The sequence below is a fragment of the Tauraco erythrolophus genome, chromosome 2 (assembly GCF_009769465.1).
Source record: "Tauraco erythrolophus isolate bTauEry1 chromosome 2, bTauEry1.pri, whole genome shotgun sequence".
Classification (NCBI taxonomy): domain Eukaryota; kingdom Metazoa; phylum Chordata; class Aves; order Musophagiformes; family Musophagidae; genus Tauraco; species Tauraco erythrolophus.
The window spans coordinates 71,002,364-71,025,779 of NC_141466.1; the positions used below are offsets into that span (position 1 = coordinate 71,002,364).

General features: G+C 46.3%; 1 protein-coding gene across 2 annotated transcripts in view; it reads right to left on the reverse strand.

Moving 5' to 3' along the window:
- Positions 1–23,416, reverse strand: part of EXTL3 (exostosin like glycosyltransferase 3) — a 137,353-nt gene that overhangs the window by 64,873 nt on the left and 49,064 nt on the right. For both annotated transcript variants that reach the window (XM_086624328.1, XM_086624320.1), the window contains exon 3: positions 1,046–1,148. The gene's annotated coding sequence lies outside the window, so the exon portion shown is untranslated. The remainder of the gene's footprint in view (positions 1–1,045; positions 1,149–23,416) is intronic.

The window sequence follows — 23,416 nt, forward strand, 5'->3', positions numbered from 1 at the left end:
CTCGCTGAATCACGGGCCATTACATTTCATCCAAGTTTTCCTAAGAGCAGGAGTTAGATCTGGCAGCCAAATCTCAAATGAGTAACCGTGGCAGCTCTCAATAACGATCCACGTGCTACTTCCACTCAAAAACTTGGGCTGCCAGAGTAACGTTGTGTAGGATGCAACTGCTTTTTAGTGCCCTTGTGTCTCTCTGCCAGAAAATGCCGCTCCTGGCAGAGGCAGAAGCAACTCAATGCTCCAGTCACTTTGCTTCACACTTGACACCTTTGCTCGAGCCTGAATTCATCAGCAGTTTTGAAAATAATCCGGAGTTTGCCTGAAGGAGCTCAGCATAGGGCACAAAATCTCATCCTCTGGCTTCATTATGGGAGTGAGAGGAAAACTGGAGGAGAAATGTGCTGCTGGCAGCAATCTCCAGCCTCTGCAGTGAGACTGCCTGTTGCTCCCAGTCAGCCACACACCCTCACAATAGCTGCGCATCAGCACCCATGGACTAATCCTTACACACTGAACCTACCGTGGTTACAAAGCATTTTGGGACAAGAATTTACCCAATGAATGACACTAAAGACGAAAAAATTTCAGATCATGCACGCAGTTTCAAAGACCAACTCCCCACACTGCGCTGTGTGCGGGGATGCGGATCCCAAGGCACCAAGTTCAGACCATCAGTGAGATTCAACACTGCTGTTAAAATCAGAATTTAAACTGCTGACATCAGAATACTGTGAAATGCCCCTTCTTTGCCTGCCTAAAAACTTTCAGCAAATAATAGATTATTAAATTAAAAAAATTGATGGCCAAAAAAAAATACATAAGGGGCCTGATTAAGACTCCATGGGTGACACTGTACTGGTGCTGCCCAACTTTTACGAGTGTTTTCCATCTCACTGTTACTTTAACTTGACAATGGGGAGAAGAGAGCACTGCTAGAAGAGTGCAGAGATGTTTTAATAGACTGTGTTAAAATACAGCAGGGGAAGAAGTAACCTAATGTCAGGCGTGGAGCAGACTGACACGGCAGGGCTTGTTTGTGCTTTACCTGCTGCACCTCAGCTCCTTGGCTCAGACCTGTCGTGCATCACACATTGAATCCTTCACTACTTTTCTTCTTTCTCCCAGTGTTGATCTCAAAGGTTCTTCTCCTGTTTAATACACAAACAAAATCACACGTACTTATGAAACACATTACCCATCGCCTAGAGGCATTGTGCAAGAGAGCGCATCGGCTAAAAACACTCCTTCCAGACTGTTTCCAAAGAGATGAGAGATCCATGACAGTCGGCCTTAAGCCTGAAAGCTCCCACAGGTTTGACAATCTGGGCTGCTGAGGAGTATCAACACTAGCTGAGGAAACAGGCACAGGATAAGGCCCAAGCCCAAGGACACCTCCTTGGGTGCTACAATGCCCAGAGCAACGAGGCACATCCTCAGCTCCTGCACATTCCCCAGCACGGCAAAGACTCAAGAAGGGAGTGCAGGGCATCCATAATAAAAATCAAGCCGGCCAGAACTCTCTAAGCAAAGTTTTAATGACCTGGACTCCTGGTCCTGAGCTGCCTCTATTGCAGGAACACCAGGAAAATGAACTCTGAGCCTCCCCTACCTGAATTTGAGGCTGATAAGGGTAGTAACACACACTTACAGAGACAGTCAGGTCCCGAAGAAGGACATGAGAGATGCTCTTGGTTGTCAGCCCTGCCACCGACTTGCTGAGTTACCTTCACTCCTCCAAACCCTGGCCCATCACCTGACGCCGAGGATGCGGACACTCGGCTTCATACGAGCCAGTACGATCTACAGCAGCAGAACTACAGCGGTACATGATCAGGGTGCTGTACAAACGCCGCTGCTCATGCCTCTCTCTAAACGAGACAGCCTGGAGAAGGGATATTTCAAATCTTTTGTAGCTAAACGGGATGAGATGTGGGTTGCCAGCTCTGCGCTCCAGCAGTTCAAGATCAGCTTGCAGGCATTTCTCAGCTCCCTTCACCGAAAACATTTCCACTACAACACCTGGCAACCAACAGCTCTCAAGTCACACGCATGTGATCGTTTCCCACAAAAAAAGAAAATAAAATAATCAGCTATGTTGTTCTGTAAGTGCCAAGGTCAAAGTCAACTACTGCCAGCCATCCAGTCTGACCTGTTGCATGACACACCTCGAGCTCCACCCGCCGGTTCCAGCCTCCAGCCCAGTAACTCACAATGATTTTTCATCCAGCTTTTTCCCTTGCTCAAATCCTCTCTTGGACACACCTCTGCTGCGAACAACTGTCTGATCTCAGCAGCTAAACACACAGAAAACTGAAAGAAAATAAAACACCTTTTGCTAACTGGAGACAGAGGCTGCAGGACTGTAGTTCGGCAGGCAATGCCGTTGCTGGAAGTGGCATTTCCTTTTGTTTCAGAACAGAAAGCGCTGCACATCGAGGCCGTCCACATCCTGCCCTCACCCTCCTACACAGCCTTTTGGACCGTCACAGTTTTGGCGGCCGGTACAAGCGGAGTGTCCCAGGCCTCCCTCTTCCCACCCCTGCTCTTACTAATGCGTTCCATACTCGCAGCCTTTCACACAGTCCCAGCTCCGCCGCCGCTCCCGGCAGGGACCTGGTGCTGGTCCTCAGGGACTGGTGCTGGGTTCTGGAGACGAGATTGGCAGCTGCTTATAAAGGCTGCTCCATCCTTTTCACTTCAGATAGCAAAAAGCTTCCCAAGTCCCTAAATCTCTGGGCTACAAAGAAGGAAACATACCGTGAGCGTAGCTGTTCTCCCCCTTGGCAGGCTGCAGGACATGGCACATTTCCATCTGCACAAGGCTACAAGATGTTTGCAGAAACAAGAACTAACAGCCACGACGCCCCTTACCCTTCGCTCCTCCCCAGATTGCAAAGCTTTTTCCAGAGTTCTCCAGAAATCACGAGTGAAGATGTTACTCAAGAGATTTCATGTCAACTTGCCCCCTCAAAAGCCACGCTTCAGTGCTCACCCACGTGAACCCAGCATCTGGACACAATGCTCACTGACTCTTCCAGGTCCGGAAATGTTTTGTCACATGCTTTGAAGGCATACAGTTTACAAAATAAAAATCCACATTGAAGAAGAAATAAAATTATTTAACCAAAGTCACGAATTACTCTGAGTCCCTGAAACTCTGGACACTTGAGGCAAAGGACTCAAGGAATCAGAGCATCTGGAAATGCCCAAATGCATGTCAGCCAAATGAACCCCTCTCCCGAGAGATTTGGGTTTTTTTTAAAAGTATAATTCTAATGTAAGCTCTGAAAAACATTCAGGTGCTCATGGGATAAATGCTACCTTATGATAAAAGCAAAGCCCCTTCTCTAATAAACACTGTGTAACTTCTATAATGTAAAAATTACAGCATATATTAGCGACAGTGATCAGAATATAATATTAACAGCAATAACAGTACACTAGCACAGGCTCACCAGAAAAGAAAGGCAGTTTCTCTCTACTCCCCATCAGAGAAGCGGTGGCAAGTAGCTGTTATGAGTTCATTTTATTTTTTATTAGTTTTTACAAGCTAGCTATGCTAAAAGGTTGCACCAGTAATTTAAACTGCAGTTGTCAGCAGAAGTGAAGGACATTGTGGGATACATTTTATTCTAGCTCTTTTATTGCTTGGCTCCTCGGAGGGATTCAAGCGGCTTAAGGATTTTAAAGGTACTGTCACAACAATATCTGGCCCTTAGCAAGCTGCATTTTCAAAAAAAGACCAAAAAACTCAGCCTTTAAAGAAGTGGCTGGACCAGCAGAAGCCGTTCAAGAGTCAACAACTATGGATCACTATCGAATTGTTCCCTCCCAGGGATGTGCACTTTCTGCCGTGTTATTCTCACTTGTCAGAACAGAGGTGGCTCTGTGATATGTGATAAACACTGAATTTTTTGTGGCTCTGCCAAAACCCATGTGCACATAAGTACGTCGTGACTCTCCCTGCCATGGGTGCGCTCCAGCACCCAGCTGCTGCGACATGGCAATGCAGGCGATACGCTGCTTCACATCCCTCAGGCCGAAAATCAAGCGCGGTAGCATGCAATGGGCTCCCCATGGGATGGAATCTGGATGGAGAGAACACGCTGTAATTAGGTGTTGAAGGAGACCTTGTGCTAAGTGGCTTCTGAACAAGCCCCTCCTTTACCCTCATCCCTGTGACAAAAATTATCTTGTCTAATGTGTGCTGTGATTGAAACGCGGCTCATCAAGGTGATGCTGGCACATGCAAGGGACCTGGCAGAAGCAGGTTGGGGTGGTTGCCTCCTCCAGATCCAGTCCCAGGAAATGGCAAGGAGACACCAGATATTCTAGGAGTATTTGTTTTGCCATGTCCAGTGCTGGCCCATCACCCAAGGGCAGGTAATGCTGCTTCCCTGCTGTGCCAGCTGCTGAAGGAGATAGTGGAGGACTGGAACACAACACAGCTGGCACAGACTCAACCCAGGAAAGCCTCTAACAGCACTGGCAAAAGGAGAAACGTTTGGAAGATTCCCGAGACAGCAGGCATCTGCTTTTTGGCCAAGCACCATGCCAGGGTTCTGCTGGACTCTTCTCTACAGACAATCAAAAAGCGATTTAATTTGCATCAGCTCTTCCCTGAACCAGTGGACCAACCCAACTGCTTCTCCCTACTAGACTAAGCTGGTAAGAGATGCTGGTCTTCATCCTCATCCAGCTGTCCCCAAGCATCGTGGGTCTGGAGGGCAGAGAACATCCCGCTGCTGAGATATCTGCTGGCTGCTTGCCCAGTAAAGGACTCGCTTCCAGATCCAATTATGAAAACTAACGCAGAAAAAGGGGAGGATAGGAGGAACAAGGGCGTTCTTGGCCAAAGTAGTGCGTTACTTTGGGCACTAGACAAATCGTATGACTGAATTCAAGTCCTGCTTCCCCATCGCTCCACAGGGTGCTGAGCTCTTCCGAGCTCCCTAAGTGCTACCCACACACCAGCAAGCCATGAAACATATGTGGACCACCTTTCCCCACCTCTTGGGGTGCTTGTAGCAAGAGGGGGGCTCCCAGGGCTGACAAATCTCCACTGGAAGGGCACGCAGGGCCACGCTTTCACCTGCATCGTGGATCCTGATTCAGCACAGACATAAAACCCAGCTAAACCCGGGTCACTCCACACTCGGGGCAGAGGCAGCCTCGCTGCCTGCAGATCTCGGTTACACCACGGAGTTGCAGCAAGAGTCCAACCTACATCGCCCAGGGCACAAGGCAGCATTATCTGGTGCCTCAAAAGTGCCTCTACTACAAAGATGAGGGTGTCTGCAGGAATCAATGCGCAAAAGACTATTTGTTTTACCTGCAGAGACAGAAGCCTTAGAAGAACATTAACAACCTGAAGTTACTCCTGCACCAACAGCCTCAGCTACTCCACCAATGTCACCTCAGAGCTAAAACTACCAAACACCATGATCCCAACCCTGAGATGACAGAACCACTGAGCGGTCTGGGTTGGAAAGGACCTTTGAAGATTATCTAGTCCAACCCTTCTGCCATGGGCAGGACCGTCCTTCACTGGATCAGGTTGCTCAAAGTCCAACCCAACCTGGCCTTGAACACTTCCAGGGATGGGGCAGCCACAGCTTCTCTGGGCAACATGTGCCAGTGCTTCATCACTCTCATTATAAAAGAATGTCTTACGTCTAATCTAAACCTATTCATTTTCAGTTTAGAACCACTGTCCCTTGGTTCTGTCACTACAGGCCTTGTTAAAAAGTCCTTCTCCTCCTTATAAGCCTCTTTTGTATTTTGAAAGGCTGCTAGAAGGTCTCTCTGAAGCCTCCTCTTCTCCAGGCTGAACAATCCCAGATTTTTCAGCATCTCTTCATAGCAGAGGTGCTCCAGCCCTCGGATTATCTTCATGGCCTCCTCTGGACTAGCTCCAACAGCTCCATGTCCTTCTGATGTTGGGGACCTCAGAGTTGAATGCAGTACTGCAGGAAGAGGGCTCACAAGAGCAGAGCGGAGACGCAGAATCCCCTCACTTGACGTGCAGGCCATGCTGCTTTGGATGCAGCCCAGGATACGGTTGGCTTTCTGGGCTACAAGTGCACATTGTCAGCTCACATCCAATTTTTCATCCACCAGTATCCCCAAGTCCTCCTCCACAGGGCTGCTCTCAATCCATTCATCCCGTAGCCTGCATTGATACTGGGGATTGCCCCAACCCACGCGCAGAACCTTACACTTGGCCTTGTTGAACTTCATGAGGTTCACCTTGCAAGCCTGTCCAGGTCCCTCTGGATGGCATCCCTTCCTTCTAGTTTATCAGATGACAGATGATGCTATGTGGCAAGTACTGGAGAGTGAGTCATTCTCAATCATGCACTTGCTGTGGGTCCCTCCATGTCCCCCTCAGTACATGCGCACACTGTGCTAGGAGAGCTACACATTTGCCAGAGCAAGAGCTAAAGACACCCCTGTGCCAGGCCACCATGCCTTAAAGTCTGTGAAGACAAGCAAAACTTATTTTGCAAAGTACCATCTTTTAAGCAGAGGGATGGCTCTTGTAGCTGGACTTGGGAGATTTTTTACGTTTGGGAGCTTCTTTTTTTTCATGTGTTGAAAAAAAGTTTTTCAGGTCACCTTTGATGCAAAGAGTCATCTAAAAGGAGGTGGCTGTCAGATGGTCTCTCAGCAAGGGAGTATCTGTTCCCTGGGCACGGACTCAGATCCTTGTGAACTCCCTATGCCATCTGCATATTACACGTTTGTACCTCAGGCCCCATGGACCCTTCTTTGATGTGTTACCATTTGGTGAGCTGGAGCTCCCACAGGTGTCTCGAGATCACAGGAATCTGTGTGGCATGAGGTATTTCATGGATGAAGACAACTCCACCCTTTGAAACGAAGTTTGTTGTTGCTTTTTAAAAACAAACAAAACCCAAACCACTTAAATTGCATTTTTTTTTGTGTCACTCTTGTCTTTCATCCTCAGTTATTCTGCTAAGCAAACAGGACGGCACTTGGCACAGACAGAGCAGAACGACGCACATGCTGCAGAGACGGCGCTCACCGACATCTGCTGCTCGCCCCACCGTTGAGCGTTAACCGTGCGCCTCGCCGCTGCTGTCCACGGGAGGAAAGCGAGCGACAGATGTCTGCTGCAGAGAGCCTCGACGAGCGCGTGCGAATGCAAGAATCACTCTGAAAAGTAAAAAGGAAGCTTTGCCCTAAGAAACCACACCAAGCTGCCGAGGTTAGCACTGAGCACTGGAGATGGGAGAACTCCAGCATGGAGACTGCTAGAATATGTAATGTATGGATCAAAAAATCTGTCCTTACATCCCAGCAAAGATCTGTGTCAGTGTAACACAAGAAATGTTAATATGGTACCACGTACGACATCTTCAGGATGCAGGGTTGGAGGAAGGCAGGAAGAACACAGGCTGAAGGCAGAGTGAGGCACAGCTAGTGCAGGAGAGCAGCAACAGAGAGATGCCCAGGAGGGTTCCTCCGCTTCCAGGGGAATCCAGCCCTGCTCCTAAACACATAGTTTCCTCCTGGCCTCTCCACCTCACTGCTCCAACACAAACAAATAAGACCTACATCCTCCTGGAAATTAAAACCAGCATCTCGGATATGTACACAGACAAGCTCTCCTTCTCCCCAGCAGGAAACCGGGATGGAGAATTTGCAGCCCCAGGTGGCCTGGGGCAATTCACATTAGTGGGGGCTGGGGAAGACCAAGAGTGAAATGCACGGCACTAAATGGCATCTTAGAATATTTAACTATCTCAGTTTTCTTTTCTGATCTCCTCTCTTCACTATCCAGCAAACTTTGTCCATTTTCTTTTGCTCATCCTTACAGCATCCACGGAAAAGCTTTTTCCTTTACCCCTCACTCTCAAGAACATGACAATCTGCTTTCATCTCACCCTTTCCCTGACAATTATATCCACTTGTTTCCCTATTTTTCTCTTCTTTCAAGGCTCTCATCCACGTTGCTTTTTTATTTCACTCATCTGCCTGTCCCATCGTTATTTCTCACATTGTCAGGCGTGCTATTGCGTATTGAAAAATCTGTCTTCAGTCTGCTTGTTTAAGCTCATTCTCCTGCACTAAGGTAGACAAATATTGCAACCTCATATAGAAAGATGTCCATGGAAATCCTTCGCGGTGTGCAATGCTCTAAACCAATCCCAGCAGAAGGCCAAGGCCATCAAGACAGGGCACAGCGCAAGGCCGGATCCACAGCAGCGGTGGGGCATTCATCCATGGCAAAGGCACAGGGAGGCTGCAATCTGCCCCACTGCACACACATGTGCTGGCATCTCTCCAAGGGTCTCTCTACCAAAGCTGCTGAGCTGACCATGCTTGGGACGGAGACATTATGGAAAGCCAGGCAGAAGGCATTTCTGGCAGCCTCATACCTGTGGTACTGAGCATCATTAAGGAGATGCCAAAGTCCAGCAGAAGTTCGGACAACGCAAAACATTAAATACAGCTCTTTGTTAACTGAGAGTAGAAAGTTTCCCAGGTTAATGCAGGCAACATACAATCATTTAGGTTGGAAAAGACATTTAACATCATCGAGTCTGACCATTAACCTAGCACTGCCAAGTACACCACTAAACCATGTCCCTGAGCACCACATCTATAGGTCTTTTAAATACCTCATGGGATGGTGACTCAACCACTTCCCTGGACAGCCTGTTCTAAGGCTTGATAACTCTTTTAGTGAAGAAATTTTTCCTAATATCCAATCTAAACCTTCCCTGGCACAACTTGAGGCTGTTTCCTCTCATCCTATTGCTTGTTACTTGGGAGAAGAGACCGACTCCCACCTCACCAGAACCTCCTTTCAGGTGGTTGCAGAGAGCGGTAAGATCTCCCCTGAGCCTTCTTTTCTCCAGACCAAACAACCCCACCTTCCTCAGCCTCTCCTCATAAGACTTGTGCTCCAGACCCTTCATCAGCTTTGTTGCTCTTCTTTGGACACACTCCAGCACATCCACGTCCTTCTTGTAGTGCGGGGCCCAAAACTGAACATGTCACATAAAACTGGCAACACAACCATCTGGGTCCATTAACTGCACTTGCTCTGTAGCATTTGCTGCCTGAATTGTTTATGCCTCGTTTGAGCACAGAGGCTACCCAGCATATTAATACTCTGGAAAAGAACACGTGAAATGGAGCTAGAAATGAAGGACTGTTCGGGGTCCCTGTTGTTACGCCAGAGTTACAGTACGGACTGCAGTGGGATAAGGCAGGAGGGGTCTATGGGGAGAAAAAGCACAGAAGAAAACCCCAGAGAGTCCCTATCTAGCTTCCATTTTAGCAAACAAAATCATACAAACAGTGAAATTAAAACCTGTTGTTGTAGAGCAGAGAAAAAGCCAAAGATTTTATGATCCCACTGCAAGAAAGGCATTTTAAAAGGCTCGTGAAGAACAAGAAAAACTCTTAAGTTTCTTCTGCAAACCCAAACAAAACCAATTGATTTCCCAGAAACAAACTGGGAAATTATTCCCCCCCTGCCAAGAGTCCAACCACGCCAGCAAAGGATTAATTTCTACAACCTTCTCCTTACCCCTTACCTTCAAAGGCTGTCAGTCTGCGTTCAGAGTCACAATCCAAAGTCAAACAGGTTAGAGATGCCCTAAAAGCTACTACTGCCTGCCTGCTCAGTCACCGGAAGGGAAAGGGATTTAAGTTAATAATTTACCTTATGGCTGACTAGGAGCTTGTCAATGCAACGGCAGGGTGTAGCTCATGCTGGAGACACTCAACTGAAAGGTCTGTGTGTCCCCAACCACCCACTCCAGAAGCCACTACTTCCCTTTCCTGTCCTCTTGTAGGAGACATAACTCTTGACCACGTACCTTTCAATGACCAAGTGACTATCTAAATCCCAAACGGACAAAGATCCCCTTTAAAAATTCCTAAATTCCTTTGGCAAGCTGAAGCCCTCAAGCTTAAGGTCCTCTGTGGCTGGCTTGTCCCTCTTTACCTGAAGTCATAACCCACTGTTGAGGATATTACAAATCCTTTTCCCATTAAACCAGCTGGGTGGCACAAAGAATCACCATGCAAGCGGAGGGATGCTCAGCAGAGGCAGATTAGCTGCTTCAAAGAAGACCAAGAGGCACGCTAGAGTCTGTCTCAGCACAGAAGTCCCTCCCTCTTCCACAGGCAGATGTAGCACATATAAGTAGCAACATTTCCCTTCTAGAAAGCTGTCCTAGACTTCCAGTCAATTGGAGAAATTAATTCCAAAGGAAGAGGTCCAAGCAAGAACTTCCAGCATTTTACTGTCTGAAACTACCCTCTGTTTCACGACGGCATTTTGCTTGAACAGCAAAAATAGTGCTACAGGATTTGGCCTTCAAGAAAGGGAATGGAAACTCCCTTCGCTCAATGCCACCGAACTGCTGCCGCTGCACGGAACTGTGCTGGCATGAGGCGTTCAGAAACCACCTCCTGACATGGGGCTCAATTTTGTGACAGACGCTGGACTGATCCATGTCATAGCTTAGTTTGTGACCATGCCATGGACCTTCCGCATGAGTAGAATAGACTCAGCCTCTTTGTATCTCAGAATTCCCATACATAAAGCAAAAATAACTGGTTATGTGCCTCCCAATGAACCCAGTTACCTGCTTTTAGTTAAAGTACAACTTCCAAAGATGCATCAAAGCTTGATCCAAAGAGATGGCGAATCCCACTCTTCCTGGTAATCTGCTTCGATGATTAACTGCAGCCTGTGCTTGTCTACTAACATCACCTTCCAAAGAGCTGGAACTTCTCATGGTCCTCTCCAATGGACTCAGCAGTATCAAGCACCCTCTCCCCACACATGGAGTTGTGTTTCTCTCTCTTTCGACACGACAAACACAGTGGAGGATTTTTTAAGAAGTTGAAGTCTAGATCTTTCCTGCCCTGCTGCTCCTTCTGCATGCTCTCCAGCTTTTCCCATGTCTATTTTAAAATACAGATATGGGAGCTAAATATTCCACCAGTATTCTCATGAATGCAGTTTTTGGAAGTAAAAACATCCTTTCTTCCCATTTCCCAGCTCACATGTCCATAGATGGCATTCAACACTTCTTACTGCACTGTCACTTTGGAAATTCCAAGTAGACTTGGCTGCTCAGTACAACCACAAACACTTTTTCACAGCTACTGTCCCTCCAGGGCAGAGCTCTCTTCCTCAGGTATGGTCCACGCTGCTGCTCCTCCATATGAAACTTCATTGTGGGCCATTTCACACATGATTTGTGAGACTGCAGTTTTCAAGTCATCTGGATTACTCCAACTTATTTATCATATTCTCATAACGATTTATTACTCCACCAGTTTTGTGAAGTCCACAGACTTTCTCGGCAGTGACTCTGTACTTGATGAAAATCACAAGAACAGCGAGGATGCAGCTACTCCTAAGAATTCCCATGATCACATTTACAGCACGGCAGCTTTATCACAGCCTTTAAATGACTTTGATTGCCTACACTGATGAAAAAAGAGCAGAGACACGGGCTTACATTATCTTCATGACAGCTTTAACAGTCTAGGCACACAAAACTGAACTCTTTCAGAGCAGCGTTTTACCACGAGCTCACAGAGAACCCACTCCTACCTACGAGCACATGATATTACACTCAATTTCTTTTCACTGTGGACAAAAGAAAATTGATTAAGCAGAAATCGTACTTAAAAAATAAACCTGCCTATCTATTGTCTATCAAACCAAAATAACTTGAAAAACTGAGAAATTTAAGTATTTGCCCAGGAGTAAGGACAAATACATCCTTCAATGACTCTCACACTTTTCTCCTCCCATCTAGTACTTCCGCAGGCCTTTGTCACAGCAGGAATGATGCTTGGTGCTACCACCAACGATGCTTGATTCTGTAACTTTAACGTGCGTAAAAGCTTTATTAAAAGGTCACTAAAGTCCAGAGGCTCTTTGGGCAACTGATTCCACCTACCCTGAGTGTCTCATTTTGACATAGGCTCCATCTTCAAGTCCAGTAGGTGTGGTTTGCTGGTTTGTTCTATTACAGAAGAATCTCTCATGCACTAATTCCTGCTGGGCAAATTGAACAGAAATGAGGTATCTCTTCATCTCGGCTATCCTGCGATTAAAGCTTTCCTTAATGAGGAGGACAGGCACAAAATACTCCGTAATGCCTGACCTTCTTTCTTTTGGTCACGATCTCCTCCACCAAAAAAAGAGAAAAGGGTGATTACTCTCACTGTCCTCCACGATGCTCCAAGCCAAGAGGCCAATGCATCAGTCCAAGCTGCAGGAGTATAGGACAGCCACAGGGCTTAAGGTCCCTTTTCTGCAAAACTCCAGACTCTTTTGAAGAAGGTGGCATGATGTATCAACCAACTCGTAGAGCCTGATCCAAGACATCCCTTGAGGGGTCTTCTGCTCCATTTCTACAGGGTCACAGTGATTTGCCTGTCTGCTTCCTGCAGGCACCAAGTGCCGGCAGGGTAGAGGTGGGTACTGGAGCATCTACATCCCACGCTCTGCACCTCATTGATGCTCTGCCCAACATTTGAGGGTGTGAAACACTGCCCTTAGCCCACTTCCAGCCTAGTTTCTTACAGAAATAAGATTTGTACAACTGAATTTTCTTACATCTCTTCTAAAATCTTCTGAAGCAGTTTCAACCCAAATCTGGCCCAGGATGAAGCTCTTAAGACATTAAGGTTGTCGTTCTATAAGGACCTGAGCCTCAGAGGCAGGGATAGATTAGGACCAGCGGCTTCTGTTAAAGTGGGGATGCCTTGGACCTTGATGTATCTATTTATAGATATATTTTATCGTCTTCACCAACATACAGTTATATATATATAGATAACGATTTTCGCCTACAGGCAAACACACAAAGGACAAGTCCCACTGAAGCCCACTAACCCTGAAAAACAAGACCCAGGGTCTCCAAAAAACACACGCTATTCTGAGAACGATATTTCTGAAGAGAATTTCCAGTAGCTTCCCAAAATCACATGCTCTGTGGCAACAGCAAGGAGAGGATCCAACTCGAGGGCGGTATTCCGTGATGATTAAGCAACACAGCTTTTCCCCCTCCTCCTCCAGTTCCCTGTCCCTATTCCCCTATGCATTTCCAAATTGGCCAAACATTGGTAGATTTTTTTGGGAACCGCAAAAGAGAGATCTGCCAAACATCGATTTTTTTGGGAACCGCAAATGAGACATCTGCCAAACATCAAATCATTGCTCCCAAGTGCAGGGGTATGATGATTTTAAATGGTTGCCATGCCTTTTTTTTTTTTTTTAATTCTAAGAAAACGTGTATTTTCTCAGTCTCATTCTCCAAAACAGCTGAACGGTTTTCACTAGAGTCTTCCCAAAAAGCTCATCTCTGAGCAGGCAACTAGCTGGAAAGTTCCAGCTGAAATCAAGTTTGACAAAATCTGAGCAACCAAAACTAGGATTTTCAAACGCAAAAAGTTTGGCCAACTTTTTTTAATGGGTGTTAGCATCGGCCTCAGCTGCACTGAAAAGTGAAAAATCTGGTTGAACTGCAAATAAGGTTTTTAGGCCACCAAACATCAGGTGCCCAAGGCAGCTAGCTGATGTCTCCAGGACGTCTCTAAAGTGAGAGGAAAGGAAAGAGAAGCAGATACGTTCCTCCCAAGGGCAGTTCAGGACACCTTTGCCAGATGCTTGCTCAGCAACCCCTCCTCTCTCTTGGCCACTCAGCTGGATCAGTAATGTGTGCGGGGGCGGCAAGCCAGGAGTCTTTACCTCCCTTCAGAGCCTAAAAATCAACCTCCAGCTTCAAACACCACTTGCAGGAAAATAAGGCATAATAAAGGCACAACCCCTCTATCACTGTGACTTAACTCGGTTCAAAATACAGCAATCCCATCTTAAGTTACATGTGCTTCGAGTATTTTTATAAGATCGGTTACAGGGAAATGCTAGCAGGGAGAAGCCTAGGAATGTCACCGTTCAACTTTCCCAGATAAAAATCTGCATCAATCCCCTCTCAGAGCTCTTTACCCACACTTCTCTGCTGTTTAGTTTTGCTGCATTATCCAATTCCGGCTGCATGCTCCTTTGCAAAAAGGCCAACGCTAAATTCATCCATAAAAGTTACTCGCACACCAACGCTGCTCTGCAAACAGAAACATTGATTTTAGCCATGAAGGTATCAGTTTTACATGGGCATCCTAACAAGTGCACTTTAAGCAAAATTCTCTTTAAATGTCGTTCTGTTCAGGCACGGGGCCATCAGCAGGATTTCTGAGCAGGCGGAAGACGAATGCATGTTGTGATACACAATTAACATTTCCATAATCAGGATTTCACGTTACTCAAAAGCAATTTGGTGGTGTGTTTTGGTTTTTTTTTTAAGTTTCTGACAATCCCTGAAGCAAGTACTGCTTGTGATGAGGTGGGCAGTTACAACCCTTGCAGGTCAAACACTATCAGATACCTTTGCTACTTTGCACGATGCCGTACCCAACTCTGCTTCTCCATATCCAAGCTGCAAAAAATTCCATATTGCAAAAATCAGATGGCATCCTAACCAAGCCCACCAAGAATAACAAGGAATCAGAAGCAAATGAGATCTTTGCAGGATGCTGATATAATCTGACACTGCCGGTCTTTTCAGCTCATTACTGTTGGCAGCACGGGCTCCCCATGAGGTCCCATGAAGTACGAATGACTTAATCAAGGGACCTCTCTAGGGGTGAAGGAGACACACAAGCTCTGTCAGGCTCATGAATAAGAGCATCAAATCAAAGCCTGGGAAATCAGTGTCGCCCTATGGAAAATTGAGGGTATCAGCTGATAAATTCTTAAGCTGTTAAACGGTGCCTTACTCCTGCCTCCGTACCACAAACTCAATTGCCTTGAGCAGAGCTGGAGACACAAAGAACACTAAAAAGCCAAAATCAGGGAGAAGCTGGTTTCCAGAAGTCCGCAGAAAATGGATCCACACATTTGGATAGTGCCATGCTACTGTTGAGTGGGTGAACCCCCAGTGTATCCTGCTGTCAAATCCTGCAGGTCCCACTGAGATCACAACGAAGTGGCAGGAGTAGGTAGATGATCAGGTTGAAGCACTGTTAGCTCACAGTCAACACCTGATACATGTCAACTACCCTTCCACAACAAGGTAGGAGTATGCATGCACATGTACAGGCATGACTGATTTTCAAAGTTCCAAGTACATCCTTGGAGTACATCTCATTTTCAAGCAAAACCTGACAGCAGCTTTATGGTCACTAAGCTACTTGCGCATAGCAAGTACTGCACAATCTGCAATGACTTCAAATTCTTTACTATTAGCACACTCTCCGCATTCATCTTCCCCAAATGCTCCACACTGGAAATTTATGTATGACCCTGTATTAAAACCCACAGTAACTATCTCTCTGAACACACCATGGAGCTTAAATACATGAAAGTAGAGTGCCTTCAGAGGCTGATGAGAATCATTTTCTGGTATATTGGAAAGGACAAACTGGTTTTATGAGTGTGTGTTTTATAGTCTGTTTTTTCAAATTAAAACTAAAATAGTTCCCAGATGGAAGCTGTATCATTCCAATTTCAACTTAAAGAATATTTAAAAAAAACACAAACAAACAAAAAACAAAAATACAAACCAAAACCAGGCACAACTTCAGAAAATTTGACTATGCAGAAAAGCTGACAGTATCTTGTGTTGCTCAGAGAGGACTCAGAGGCATGGTGAAAAAAGCCTTGAGATTCTGTTGTTCAAAGATTCTAATAATAAGGAAATAGTTTCAAAACGGTGGCAGCAAAGTTTGTCCTTATTTCTACAATGTGTGCATCAGACTGTGGAAAATTTCTTTACAAAGCTCCAGGCATCCACACAGGCAGCTGGAGTGGGAAAAGGATTCCCTTGCCCACTGTGTGCTTATCCACCGCCTGTAAGTAGCTTTCCTTCTGCAAATCGATATTTTTCATTTTTCTAAGTGTCCCATATAGCTGCAACATGGTTCTAATGCTCTTTCCAGCTCACAGCACCTTAACAAGAAGCAACCTCTAAAGCTTGAGTTTAGCTTTTCATTTGCATCAGCAATGTCTAACGCAAACCATAGTCCAGCTCATCTCTTATTCTGGTGCTGGAGAGGTGACACAGAGCTTGCTACTCCACTCCTCCCTAAGCATTCACTACTGCATCCACACAGGACGCTGCTCTAAAGAGACATTTGGCCCAACCAAGTAGCACAGGTCTTTTCCTTCAAATGAAGTTCTGAACAGCCTGCTGTGTACTTACTCTTCAAATAAATCAGGCTTCAAGAAGTGAAATCATTATCACGGTAGATACAACATGCAGAGCGAACAATTCTCGTGCCCTACACACAGTGCAAGGTTTAGTTTTACCCCAGGCCAGCCAGGGTGGCCACACGCCTCCCCCAAACACCTCCTGGGTATCTTGCCCAACTCTTAGGCAAGAAGCTGTGCCCATCCATCGAACTCGACAGCAGCCCAGCACCCCTCAGCATGTCGCCCTCCAGCCCTCTGCCAGAGTGAACTCCCTAGGGATCAGCAGGGAATGGAGCGGAAATAAATACGTGTGCTTCGAAATAAATGCTTGAGAGGAACTGAAGGCAGATCCTCACGTCCTCCCCTTTATTCAGGCACCCCTCGTTTCCTCCTCATGCACCTCATCTCCTGCCTGTCAATGTTGTCCTTACTCCAATTCCTGGCTCCTGCCCCCACCCTTTTACTCTCCTCACCCACTATCCAGCAGCCCTCCCTTCTTTTCAACAGCCTCCCAACATCATCAAGTGCCAACCTACGCTACAATTTCTGCTGGGCACGGAGCTCCTGTTAAAGCAGATTACTGAAATGCTGCCTGTGCTTTGCAGTTTAGAGAGGATCAAGTTATGTCACAGCTCATCCAAGTTCACAGCGCTGTCAGTAACCATTAAGAAAGCTTTCACTCTGCCTGACAAAGGAGAAAACCATTTTGGCCAAACTGGAGAGGTGGGAGGGAAGAGAATTGCTTTGGTTGTAAGAGGATCTCATAACTGAGTAGAAATTGTGCTGTCAACAGGAGCAAGACACACCGTGCTGGCAGAAGTCATCCCTTCTCCAAACAATTTTAGGTAGCGCAGTCATGAGTGGAAACACCAGCATATTCCACACTTGTTGCCTCCTAAAATTAATTTTCCAGCTGCGCTTTCATAGTTCATCTTCCTAGTGGCCATATCTTCCCTGGACTCACAGTTCTTATCCTAAAATGATTAAAAAAAGCTTTTTTCAAGCAGACAAAATGTGTGATACTAATCCCAGGGTCATTAGCCCAAGCAGGCAATCAGAAACCCCTCAATTGCCACAATCGCTGCAGACCCCTGCGGGTTCTTCCCTCCCCAGAATGCCTTCAGCTCGCTCGCACCCTGGTTCAGTACAACAGGGCGTAAACTGTGCTCTCCTTTCTTCAAAAATCAGTTTGGGCCTTTAAGCCAGAGCAGTCCTGCTGGAGAAGCCACACCTGAGTCTGAGCAGGAAGCTCTCCCTGGGACTGGGATTAAACACAGACATCTTCAAGCAGGGATCTTACCCCTCTCCATGTCACCAAACCCACTCTCTGCTAAAAGAAGCAGTGAACACGCTCTTTAAACACCAACCTCACACGAGGCTCCACTAGCAACCACAAGAGAAAGCGCAGGTTTCCATATTAATTTTTGCTTGCTGAAAACCCTAGGACACAGCAAGACCAGAATAATAATACCAATTACAGATATTTAATGCAGTAATTTCAGAGCCAATTAACATAATGAACCTCCGTCTCTTTCAGATAAGTAATCTCAGAACAATCGAGTTAAAGGTGATCGGGCTGAAACACGTAATAAGAACACTAAATACTGATTACATGAACAGAACTGGGAAAGATTTCTACACAGTCCTTCCTCAAAAAAACATCCTCCAGCCCCCCTCTGCCTACATACACACACACACACACACAAGAGGATGATCCATGGTATTTATTATCTATATTTTGATAGCACACAGAGGAAGAGCACTAGAAGCTTTTTATAAAAGAGATCCTGAGCCAAAGCAAGCCCTGCAGCAGATGATTTGGAGGCAGAGGGGTAGTAAGGTGGTCTTGCAGCAAACAAGGAAAGGAATAAGCAGCAAGTCCTGGGTGGGAAGATGTACATTCCTTCTCTGTTTGGCTGCATGATAGAGAGAATCATCTGTACTAGAGGAACAGATCTGTTTCTCTTGTGGGAAATACCCGAAGCCGCATGTCTTGCTTGCTCTGTGCTGTGCCCTCTGCAACAGACAGCCAAAGAGGCTGTGAAGGATCCACACTTAACAAACATTAGTGACACTTCAAATCGATGTTCTGGGACAAAAAAAAAAAGTCACACTAACATTTAGGACACAAGTGGTGGGAAAAGAGGTTATTTATGACTACCCTCAGACAGTTACAAGAACATTAATGCTTTGTGGGGTGAACAAGAGAACTCATCATGGATGTGGGACAAAAGGCCATCACACCAATGAGGCCAGTGGGTGCCAGAGTGGTCGAGACTGTCTGTTCAGCACAGTCTTGATTTTCCTAGCCACAAACGGAGCTCACAAGAGCCACAACAACCTGGTCATTGCTTCTAACCCAAACCTTTCTATGATTCTACGACTTCAGGGCAGCGAAGCTCAGGCCACGAGCGTGAGAAGGGGCTGATAAGGCCACATTACAGTTCATGAGGATTTCCTGCTTTTGAAGCTGCAGAAACGGTTTAATTTTTTTTTTTCTTTTCTTAGAAATTAACTGAAAGTGTCAGTACACAGTGCAAACAGCATGAGAAGGAGGTAAAAACAAAAAGGAAAAAAAAAAAGAATGAAATCAAGGCACACAGCCTCTGCCTACAATCTGAACCTGTCTCCATGTCCATCATTCCTCATTTAGGACACTTCCCTCTTCTGCTTCCAGCTCCATCACAATCCATATTCCATTTCTCATACAACTCCTACAGATTTTGGCCCTCTCATCAGAGAAGCACAAATACAGGCTGGGCAGAGAAAGGATTGAGAGCAGCCCTGAGGAGGACTTGGGGGTGCTGGTTGAGGAGAAGCTCAACATGAGCCGGCAACATGCGCTGGCAGCCCAGAAAGCCAACCGTGTCCTGGGCTGCATCCAAAGCAGCGTCGGCAGCAGGTCGAGGGAGGGGATTCTGCCCCTCTGCTCTGCTCTCGGAAGACCCCCCCCTGCAGTGCCGCATTCAGCTCTGGGGTCCCCAACACAAGAAGGACATGGAGCTGTTGGAGGAGGTCCAGAGGAGGCGACAAAGATGATCCAAAGGCTGGAGCACCTCTCCTGTGAAGACACGCTGAGAGAGTTGGGGTTGTTCAGCCTGGAGAAGAGATGGGGTGATCTTATAGGAGTCTTCCAGTACCTGAAGGGGATACAAGAAAGCTGGAGAGGGGCTTGTTACAAAGGTATATAGTGATAAGACAAGGGGCAATGGCTTTAAACTGAAAGAGGGGAGATTTCGGTAAGATCTAAGTAAGAAATTTTTTCCAGTGAGGGTAGTGAGGCACTGGACCAGGTTGCCCAGAGAAGCTGTGGCTGCCCCATCCCTGGAAGTGTTCAAGGCCAGGCTGGATGAGGCTTTGAACAACCTGGTGTAGTGGAAGGTGTCCCTGCTCATAGCAGGGAGGTTGGAATCAGATGATCTTTATGGTCCCTTCCAACCCAAACCGTTCTATGATTCTATCACAAGTGCTCCAGGAGGCTCCAGCAGATACATTAGGATTTCTTCCTCTACTTCTTTATGTAGAGTCACCTCAAAATGCTCATCCTTGCTGCCTCAACTCTCCACCTATATTCCTTGTGCCCTCAACACCAAACTGGATGCCTCAGAGGTTCATCTTGCCCCTGAAGTCCCACATACGACCCAGCAGCTGAACCCACCCACTGTGCTGAAAGCTTGCTATTCCTGACACCGGCACCAACGCCGAGCCTTTGCTGTGTGCATGCAAACTCAAGGTGCTACACAAAAGAGATCCACAAAAACAAGGCAGTCCAAGAAGAACAAGCCAACGAACATAAAAGATGCAGAACACTAGCTGTGCTTAACCCAGAGACTTGGAGGGCACAACCATTTCTACTCCCAGGCAGAAAGGCTTGATCACATTTAATAACAACAAATCTCAGAGCTCCTCAAGTAATAAACACAGTAGACACGCAAAAGGTTTCTAATCTAAGCTCATGAAATGAACAAGGTTGTTTTACGCACTAAAGCTTTTGCTCTGTCACTTCAAACCACAGCAAAATCCACCCCGCAATTCAGAAGAGGACGAGTACCAAGGATATGTTTCAATGACCATCAAATTAACAAATAGATCAAAACAACATATAGTTTGATCTCCAGAAAACAAGGTCACACCAGTAACACCTGTTAGCATCCATGCTAGAATGGGCAAGCAACCCCACACTGACAGCTAAGCCTTATGTTGTCAACTCAGCCATCACCTCTAAGTTGTCATGTTAAACATTGCAAACAGGAGTTTTGCTGTTTATTTGGCTACAGACTAACAGGGAACCAAGCTCAAACTTCCCCCTGCAAGCCGAAAGCTTCCTTGTCATTGCCTTAACGTACAACCAGCAGCACCAATTACCAGAACTTTGAGACCTCAGAAGGTAATAATTAGGCAAATTAAGGCAAGGAAGAGCTAAATGATTTGCCTAGGGCCACAGAAGGCAGTCAGAGATAAAGAAGTAAGTGGCATTTAGGAGTCTTGTTTACAGCCCTGTTCCTGAAGCCCTGACAGAACCCCCACAAGACCGACTCACGTGGGAGCTGCCAGGACAGAGTGTTGGCATCTCAAAACCTGCCATGGGGTGAGAAAGCCGTCCTGCAGCCAAAACCAACTTTCTCCTCGCTCCCTTCCTCTCCACCCACAAAGACAAGAGTTCTGCTGGCTGAGTGATTTCAGGCAAGATGTAGAACTCAACTGAAAACAGAAAGAAAAACAAACAAAAGTTCCTCACTCCCCGGTGCTTGGGGCTCAAAGAACCGAAGGCTGCTGAAGGGACGTTTGCCTGGCTGGGCTGCTGTACAGTACATGCTCTTTTGTCAGTGAGCAAACCTACAAACAGGAAAAAATAAAAGCCTCACTGGTGCTGCAGCAGCAGAAGGCATTGCCAGCGATCTCACAGTCCAGCTTCAGGAACCCCACTGCTGTGCAGGGGACGATGAAGCTCATCCGGTCCCATGGCTTCCTTGAGAAGCACCACAGGGAACAAAACAGAGTGGGATAAAGCTTACAGGACTAGATTGCTTGCAACTCAGGTATCCTGATACTCCAGTTACTCCGGAGACAGGAGTAACTAATTAATAGGGAGTCATGGGATATAAGTGAGCAGCTAGATATTTAGGATTAATTTAATTACTTCAGCTTCAAAAGCATCCTAAAGTTACAGCAACAAGAGATTCTTTTTATAGCATCCCCCTCATAGAGCAATACTTACTACCTGTACTCCAACCTCTGCTGCACCTCTTGACATCTCCAGTGGTAGAGATTTCCTTGGGAGAGGTTTCTGGCAGCCTAGCTGATTCTCAATGCTAGGATGCAACAAAAAAAGAAAATTCGTGAATTGGCTGCAGCAATTTGAGGGAGATTTGTGGCCATAGCAACATTACTATAATCTATGCTGCAAGGAACAAAAGCTACTTTGATCATCTTGTTCCCTGCCCTCTCCACCCCAGACAATGCTAGACAATGTCCACTCTGCAGTCCCCCAAATGCCCACATGTGCTCTCCCACTCACTACCCCTGACTGGAGTCACTGAAAAGGGGACTCTGAAGGACTTTGTTGTAGTTGTCCAGTGCATCCACCATCCAGACTCCGCCCAAGCAACCACTCTTGACAGACCATGTCCTGAGCTGGTTTAGGAGTGGGGCAATGCCGGGCTTTTCTGATCACCCACCAAGCACCAGCTGTTCCACAGTGCTCCCAGCAAGGCAAGCATGTGACAGCGATGATTTGCCCAAAGATGAGCTAAGGACACTAATTGTGCTGGTAATAGATAATAAACAACTCACTCTAGGTTCATCGCTGGTCTATGTCACGTAGCTGCTGCCTTCTGTCTCCTTTACTACACTTACTTACTCTTAAGTTCATCTAGAACATCTTTAGGCTCAGATAGTCTCTTGCAATGCACCCATGTCATGCCGTGGTGTTCTAACGGGGCATCTGAGCTCCACTCAGGCCTGATGCCACTCCTGTAATAATAAAATAAAAAAAAAAAATAATAAAATCAAACTACTGAGAAATGAATCTAACAAGCTGTCTGCCTGCACCCAGCACTTTATGCCTCCTACAACAAAGATGCACTTGGAGAAGCCAGTCTGCCCAGTGAGCTGTAGGGAGAGATCCGTATTAATGCTCTCACTATTTTTAGCTTCACAAACCAGGGATAGCTGACTCGTGCTTCCTGCCCCCGGACACAACATCTGGGCCCTTTATGGTTATTCAAGCTCTTTTCCCACAACACAGAGCTTGGAATGTGGCAAGGTGGAGCACTGGAGGGGAAGAGGCAGCAAACTTTCCAAATTAGTAGCAAGGAGCAGAGGGCTGCAGTAATTCTACAGCTGGGATAGCTCAGCAGCAGTGATTACAATCTGCCCACTTAATTTGGCCCTGCAGTTTCTATTAGAGTCACAGTAGGAGGAAATTCTTGTACAGTAGTTAAAGCAAGGGACAGGGTGTCGAGTGACTGGGGTTTTATTCCCAGCTGTGTCTCAGACCTTCCGCGCAACCTCAGGGAATTCGCTTCATCTGCTCCGGTTCCCTCGCTTGCAGCATTCCTCAGGAATTCACAAGGGATCTCATGGGTTACAAAGAGCAACTGAGACTAGAAATATAATCAAGAGTAACTTCCTGTTCAGCAGGATGTAAAGCATCTTACAAATTTACTTGTTACAAGACCAAAAGATGTAACTACACAAAATTCATCGATTCGTGACCTCCAATCATCCCACTTTTCTAGGACTGAAAGGGGACACCCATGCCAAGCCATGCCCATAGTCCCTCACTACCAGGGACGTTATTTGAGGACTTACATCTTGATGGTCTCAAAAGATGATCTTAGGAGACAGGAAAAATTAAGCACCTTTTGCTGGTCTGGCTTAAGTTATTTCATAGCTCTGACTCTGAAATAAAACCTGAGGGTGGGAGTGAGACATGCCAGGAACACACAAGAACTCTTAGTGGAACCCTCCTGGCCCCTCAAATTCAATCAGACCCAAACTTCAAGCTTAAAACCAAAACAAAACAACACAAAAGCGTGGAGGGAACCCCCACAAGTTAAACACAATAAAAGAATAAAAGGAAGGAGGAAAGGGTGATTATTTCTGACACTTCACTCATGTAGCTCTGAAGTTTGAGGTTTGTCTGGAACTGAAAGA